This window comes from Nelumbo nucifera, chromosome 4, assembly GCF_055504915.1.
Source record: "Nelumbo nucifera cultivar China Antique chromosome 4, China Antique-T2T, whole genome shotgun sequence".
NCBI classification, from domain to species: Eukaryota; Viridiplantae; Streptophyta; class Magnoliopsida; order Proteales; family Nelumbonaceae; genus Nelumbo; species Nelumbo nucifera.
The window spans coordinates 24,891,048-24,898,774 of record NC_142652.1 but is presented as its reverse complement, the minus strand read 5'-3'; the positions used below and the strand labels follow the sequence as shown (position 1 = coordinate 24,898,774).

Here is a 7,727-nt window from a genome sequence, read left to right as displayed (position 1 = left end):
TCAAGACCTTGCATCTTTAATGATGGCATAAAAGACAAAATTCAAATTATCATGATGCAACAATCTAAGATTTGTTTTTTTTTCGTTCCTTGGAAAATAAAGATCAAAGATTAGTTGTTTCACAATGAAAAACAATTTCACAATCAAAGAATTGTTTTTCATTGTGAAACAACTAATCTTCAATTTTACCAAAGAAATAGAGATGAACAACACATTTAACCTTTCATGTGATTGCACAACTGCAAAGTGCAAAGGCTGGTTTGTAGTGCAGTGCAACTTGGGAATTTGGGCAATGTTGCTTTATTTAGAATGAACCCTTGATAAAACTTGGAGATAAGCAGGGACAAGAAGGAGGACATAGTGATGCTAATAACAGAGAAAGTGTTTGCATGTTAAGAGAAGATAGGAATGATTTTTTTTTTTTGATCAATAACAGAAAATTCAAATGATTAAGGAAAATAATACAACAGAGGGAAGCTAAAGTATCTTAACTCCCCACAACTGTCAATCTATACCCAAAATACAAAATCAGTTACAACTGGACTCAAAAAACCGAATTCCTAGTGTTGTCTTCTTTTAACCAGCTCACTACTGACTCATCTATGATCATCTTGTTTAAATGCAAATCTTTGGCCCTTTGAAACCCCTTCCAGAGCTGCTAATATCTCAACTCTCAGCGAGTCTCCCACTCCAATTGGACCAGAGAACAAGGCTAACACATTCCCTTTTTCATCCCTTATAACTCTCCCTATTCCAGAAAGCCCTGGATTACCTATGCTGCTGCCATCAAAATTCAGTTTGGTAAAACCAAGAGGTGGGGTGGGGGATCCAGAAGGAGCTTAAGACCTTCCTGACTGAAGCTGAATTTGCAATTTCCTTTCACTTTCTAATCAGATCATCTACTGAGAATTCTGCAAACAGATCCAAGGTTTTCAGCCAATGAATTACCCTTATATGAGCATGGATTTAGTCGAATGATCATGGACCCAGTTACCATAATACAGAGGATAAAGAAACAGATTGACTGATGCAGTCATGATCTTAGGAGACTTGGACAAATCATTACTGGTGTAAGTTAACAGAGTTGACTGGAGATTGTGAGAGGCAGGTGAGGGGTGAGATGGTCTGTCGGGCCCAAAAAAAAAAAGAACAAAACAGTATACTATATCACAAGCTAGATGCCTAAATGTTTTTTTTTTTAATTTATATATGGCCTGACGCCCCAAATACTTTTTTGATGATCACCTCAAACAAGAAAAGAAGAAGATAAAAAAAAAAAAGCTTTTCCTAACTGTGCTTAAGGTTCAAAATATTAGTTTTGCAAAGCATACTTGTAGTAGGATATGTATCACGATACCATTTGGACAGGCACGAATAAGAAAATTCATATAAATCCCAAAAATGCATTGATAAGGCTAAATCCGAGGCTCAAATGACATTTGAACCACCGAGATGCACATAATTAAGAGTTCAGACATGCATATATGACTTTGGTAACTGCTCAAAGTTTATAAAATTAATTTAAAAACTGAATTTATGCCGTTTTAATAGAAAATTATTTGTGTCTAGTGGTGAGATTTGCACTCGTTAATCGTTATGTGTAGGACTAGGACTAGGGGTAGGGATCTAATCGCTGTAGTCGCGTATTTTGTATTAAGAGAACAATATCCATAGAGCTTATAAGGCGTTTACAGATGAGTACAAGAGTGCGGAGGTGCATCTTTTGCAGAGTGGATTCGCTCATACTTTACGAAGGTTTGCTTGTTGGGTCCTGATGGATTCTAGCAAAGTACACATGCTAATGAATAACGATATCAATGCTTTATCATGGTGCGTGTTACAACTTACAAGAAACCAATGAAGCTCGCAAGATTCATTCATACACATTTTAGATGATTCAAAATAAATTGGGCAACCAATGTACATTTGCAGGCTTGCTATGTTTAAACTAGTGCATCATTCCAAAGATGCAGAGATTATAAGCAAAAACTTGCTGAAGCAATTTTGACTAAAGAAAAACTTGGGATCCTCTACTAATGCTTCAGTGAGGATTTGTCTATTTAACAAATCGGAGGTACATGCATCCTTTTTCAACTTGCAATAGTGCGTTTCTTCAAAGCCTTTATATGAGTGTGTTGATAGCATGAAGAAGCTTAGGTGCAGCCAATAAATTAATTAAATAAGATCTGTCTATGTATTAAATAAATGTGAGAATGCTGCTTAAGTTTCTTTGATTTTATCTGCTACATGCCTAGGGTGTTCACGGCACACAACAATCAACGGCTCACTTCAATGACTGCTATTAACATTTAACAACCAGGGTGACCCACAGATGCAGATGCACGAATCCTTTTAGAATTAGGATCAAGTGCCCCTGCAGGAATGCATGAATACAACCGAGTTCACCTAACCAGTAACCATATGGGGTCCGTTACAGAGGTGCATGAACCAACTAGGAAAATGCTACTGAAACTTCTACAGGAGACGATGAATTCTTTGTAAAAGGTTATTTTGATACATGACGATGCCTATCCACTGAACCACCACCCTCCAAGAGGCATAAGGTCACTGTAATGGTGGTCATATCAATGATGCGCGGGGAAAGTTTTCCCTCTGGATGTTCTTTCTTTCGTGTATATCTAGCAGACTGGCACAGTATCACATTCTACAAGACTACAACCTAAAAGTATACAATCTTCTGAGAAAGGCAGGCATGCTGATTTAGCGTCTGTTTGACATTGATGCTGTTGCTCCAGAAAACAATGATACATCAGTGCCACGTTGAAAAAATCAGTGCTGCAGGAAATGTTAATATGTTTGAAACCGTTTTTTATTCTCCAAACCATGCTTTGGAAATTGAGAAAGTGTGATTTGGAGCAATGCCAAATTCGACGTTTTCTCAGATTGGAGCTCATTGCTGCCAACAAGGACATGATATGACAGTGACGTGGACTTCATATAATGGGTACCAGTGCTAAAAATAGATATGGAGCAGTGATACCGAACAAGTGTTACTGTTGCTCTAAGAAACGTCCTACCTGGCAGCAATGTTTCCAAACAAAAAAGAAGACACCGTTTTCAATCCACACATCAGCAGCACCATTTTCTCTGCAGCATCAATGCCAAACATATACTTAGTGATTCATCAAGAATTTTTTTTTTTTTTCTTACAGCAACATTACAAGTGATTTCACCCAAATGCAATATGATGTGTTTTTGGTTTCTTCAGAATAACTGTTGTTAAAGCTGTCTTCTCAAATGCGTTAAGCTGAAACAGCTCCAGTCGATAACAAAAAATATTACAAATTTGCAAATCCACTTGACCATCATGAAGTTGAATTGGCATCCGTACTCCATTCCTTTGCCACCTTGGTCCCAACCCATGGGGTAAAGCTGTCTTGTGATTCAAATTCCTACAAAAGCATTTTTGAAATTCTTTAGAATCTTAGGATTATAATTAGACAATAACATTCAAAACTTCCATATAAAGAAACATTGCATAAATGGATAGAGGGGGACATAAACATACAAGCTGGCTCAGCCGGAATTCTGGAGGTGTATCAAGCTCAATATTAGCAGGATCAATAATGCTCAAATTCTGGCACTCCTCCAAGTCCTTTTTAAGACCTTCTGCACCTATGAGAGCATAATCAGATAGGCGGGGTTTTTCCTTTCTTTCTTTGTCATCTCCATCCCTACTGGAGGTCTGGCTCTGAAGAAGCTCATCACATAGAGATAAACTTTCCACAAGCTGCTGAGAATCTAACAGAAACTGTGATTCACCTTCCCACCATTTTGGATCTTCCTCATTCTGATTATCACGATCATCCACCACGTTATTATCATGATCTTCCACTTTGTGGCAATCTTGATCAGTAAACTTTTCCAATCCAGTTTGCATCTCATCTTCCAAGTATCTTATCTCAGGATGCTTAAGTGAAAGAAGAAAAAATGAATGAGTAAACCGTTCCAATCATAAGCAAACCAACATGAATGAATAAGCAGGAACCAGGAAGGAGAAAGGGGTGGGACTTTGACCAAAATTTCAGTGACAAAACATGGGAGCAGAATTCGACAAATGAATTTTATCTACCTGGGAAGATGGTACCAAGCAACTATATGCAGGTTCTTTTCCAATGTCAAGATCAGAATGCCACCTTTCATGATCTTCTCCCCTGTCAACTTGATTATTAAGCTCCCCCTGCCCAGGTGGCACCCCAGCTTCTACAGATCTTGCTGCATGGACCTTATATTGCAGAAATAAATAAATAAATAGCAGAGATTAACAATCCTAAATGACTTTACATGAAAGGTGTATGATATATGATTGATCCGAATAATTGCATGGTGAATAGATTACACTGAAAAGTTCTAAATAATTTCCTTTTTCCATTTATTCTTCTCTTTTCACCTGGCTGCAGGGTTGAATACAATTAAATGCAGGTTCTTGTCCACAATCAGGATCAGGATGTAGTCTTTCAGCACGAGGGGGATCAGGGATCACGGATTTGGGAGTGACTGGATCCACTTTTCCAATCGCTTCATTCATTATATCTTCTTCAATTTTGTCACCCTGCTTTGCCTGTTGCTGATAAAATATTTTAGAAACAACAAACTCTCCATCCTTCTCATCCTCTCCTGTCTCAATGTGATATTGGTGCATCACCCAATTAGTTTTCTCAGGTTTTCCACCCTTAGTCGTGCTCATATAGAGAACCATTATCTTTTTGCACCCTCTTTGCACCCCATCCAAAATCACAGGTTTGGTTTTCCCAGTCTAGTGCCACGGACATCACCAAGGTCATCACCTAGTATTTTCCTTCGCTTCCTTGTTCCTGTGTTGTAAGCTCTGATTGCTCTATGGAAGAAGTGAGATACACTTCCATCGTGCTTAACACCTAAAAAGTTGAGAATTTTTTTTCCACAAAAGTCAGTTGGAAGTAACAGAGGATCAGAGAAGAGAGAAGTATACATTAACTTATGATTGACCTGGTTGGTTCTGAGGGTGGGTATAACAGATTCCATCGTCTTCATCAACAACTAGAATGAACTCATCAATAAAGGGACGAGGTTTCACACTGGTCCCACCAATTTTTGCAAGTAAATGCAAATAATCTCTTGATCAGTTGGATCAAATTTCACGCCTCTGGGTAAACCTGGCCACTCCTGGGTGATCTGAAAACAGAAAAGTAATACTTAGGTTTTGATCCCCATTGGGAGCTGCCAAACTGGAAAAGAATATATAAGTTTTATCTTATTTTTACTTCTTTTTTTTTTGAGAAAATTTAACCAAATTTCATTAGAAAAAAAGTACATGAGAAGATGTACAATACAGGGGGTGGGGGGCAAAAACTTATAGACTAAGCCTATCACTATACCAAAAGAGCACCAAATTTAGCTAAGCTATCTGCAATGACTTTTTTTTTTTGATAAATGAAAATAAACTTGTATTTAAATGCAATGGCTTATTTTTACTTCTCCATTTTTTCCTTTAGTATTGATCAATAGTGCATGGTATAAATAATAAATAATCAAATTGAAAATGATATTCCATTTACAAGATATGAGATGCTTGATGAATTAAAACAAGAAAACAAGAAGATAGTCGTTGACTATTATTTTCTTAGTTATAACACCGTTACAGCTAAGAAAACAAAATGCAGGGATGGAGGACAAACTTGATAGAGATTTCTCTATTCTATATCAATCAAAAGATCAGAAACTCCTGGTTGACTTGCTTGGTTCTTGCAGCTCTTTCTAAGAATTAAGATCAGAATGCAGACAAATATATATTTCTTATGCCAGTGGCTACTATAAATTCTACAAACTTGTTCTATCTACTATAACAATCAAATTACTAATACACTTTCTTAATTCAAGAAAGAAGTACATACTTCTCTCATTTGCATAAACCAGATCCTATAACAGAATCTCAAGAACCAAAGACTTTACTACTAGAATTTGTACAGATAATGTGTGGTACCATGGTATAAATACTAAGACACATGTCAGCAAAATTTTCCACTAGTACCTAGTCAAAAGGGACACGTACAAACAGAAGAAAGTTGATCAGGAGCGTAATGGAAGAAATACAAGGAGTAACTTAACAAGCTGAATCATCCACCATCTCATTGGCAGGTCCAGGTACCACTCTTAACAGGCTTTTTCGCCTAGACACCATAACCATAGGTTCCCTAATAATGTTTTGTAGAGGTCAAAAGCCCTCTGTAGATCCTGAAAATCATCCAACCACCACTTGGCAGTCATCCTCCACCTGAATACCAGACCAGCCATGAGACTAGGTCTATTCCAGACCCTTTAAGAATTTACCTCTTAATGAGCTTCCCTCTCCTATAGGGCATGAAAAGCTTAGATTGATGTTCCCCAAATGATCCTGAAAGCATTCCGGCCCAATTTTCCCTGGGTTTCCAATTAGCCATCAAAGATTGAACTTGATTATCACTTTATCAGGACGTTGCCAAGAGTGAATTATGTCTTCTCTGTCCATGCATCAGTACTGTCAAGAAAATATCATGTGCTTTGACAACAATTTTATCATGTTGTTGTAAGATAAATAGCATGTCAATATAATTTGAGTAAATGCCACAAATAGGCATATCCCATATAGAATTCTCATGTCCTGGCATCTAAATGTGATAATTATGATCAAGAAAGGAAAACCACCAAGATCACTAACTAGAGTCTTGTTGTCCACATAGAGGAAGGCATGTTAATTATCAGAAAACCCATGAAAGTTAAGGAACCATACATCATTGTTATCTATCACATGGTTACAGTTTGGACAGGTTCTTGTTGGATTTGTTTTCCATTTAATGTTTCTAGGATCACATGTTGCAGATGCATTTTTGATTTTTGTTGCAATTCTTTGTCCATCAACCAACCACGATGTTCTGCATGGTTTACATAAAAGAATGATAGTCAGCAATCAAAAGCTACTCTAATCACAATATTTAAAAAAATATATTAGTACATGCTACTCTCCAGAGATCATGAACTTAAACTTTAAGCATGTTAGGCACAGTAACCAGAACTGTAGATGACATATTAACAAGAGAAAAATTTTCAGATGTTCAAGATCCATTGAAATTTCAACTATTTATGATAAAACGTGATTTTTATAATAAGAAAAGGAAATTTTATTAAAACAAAAAAAAAAAACAGAATACAACGAAGAGCATTGAGGGACTCAAATATTCCAGTAAAACAAACATTCCATTGAAGTTGGGTTCATCACCAAATTCTCCCTTAAATACAAAGACATAAACTCTACATAAAAAATCAAAAAAGAAGAAAAAAATATCAGCTGCACATGGGAAACTAATTATCCAGTTTCTTTATTTTCAGTATATCTAGACTAATTACAAGGGGTTATCTTTAATGAGGAATGCTATGAATGTATATATACCACTATCATTTTTCTTTCTTTTTTTTTTTATTTTTTATATTTCACTATCACTTTTCATTTGGCATACAATTATTGTACACATTTATAGAAGCCTAATCTCAACAGCCAGTTCTTTGAAGGTATCATTAAACGAGTTAAAAATTCATGGTAGATGTCCTACTTATTTCTTTTCTTTTTTCCCTCAAACTTAATGCTCTTTTAACATATGGAAATTGCTAAATCTGCATAAAACTCGAGAGGACATGAAAGCTAACACCGACTCAAAAAGAAAACTCAGAATGAATGCAACCATACACACTAC

At 36.4% G+C, this 7,727-nt stretch overlaps 1 pseudogene across 1 annotated transcript; it reads right to left on the bottom strand.

Annotated features, from left to right (window-relative positions):
* Window positions 1-3,113: 3,113 nt before the first annotated feature.
* On the bottom strand, window positions 3,114-7,012 carry LOC104603121 (SUPPRESSOR OF GAMMA RESPONSE 1-like; annotated as a pseudogene). The gene is made up of 7 exons (XR_016085648.1): window positions 6,999-7,012; window positions 6,770-6,911; window positions 4,990-5,175; window positions 4,412-4,898; window positions 4,094-4,246; window positions 3,530-3,931; window positions 3,114-3,413 (listed from the first exon to the last, which is right to left on the bottom strand). The product of XR_016085648.1 is annotated as an SUPPRESSOR OF GAMMA RESPONSE 1-like (transcript).
* Window positions 7,013-7,727: the final 715 nt, after the last annotated feature.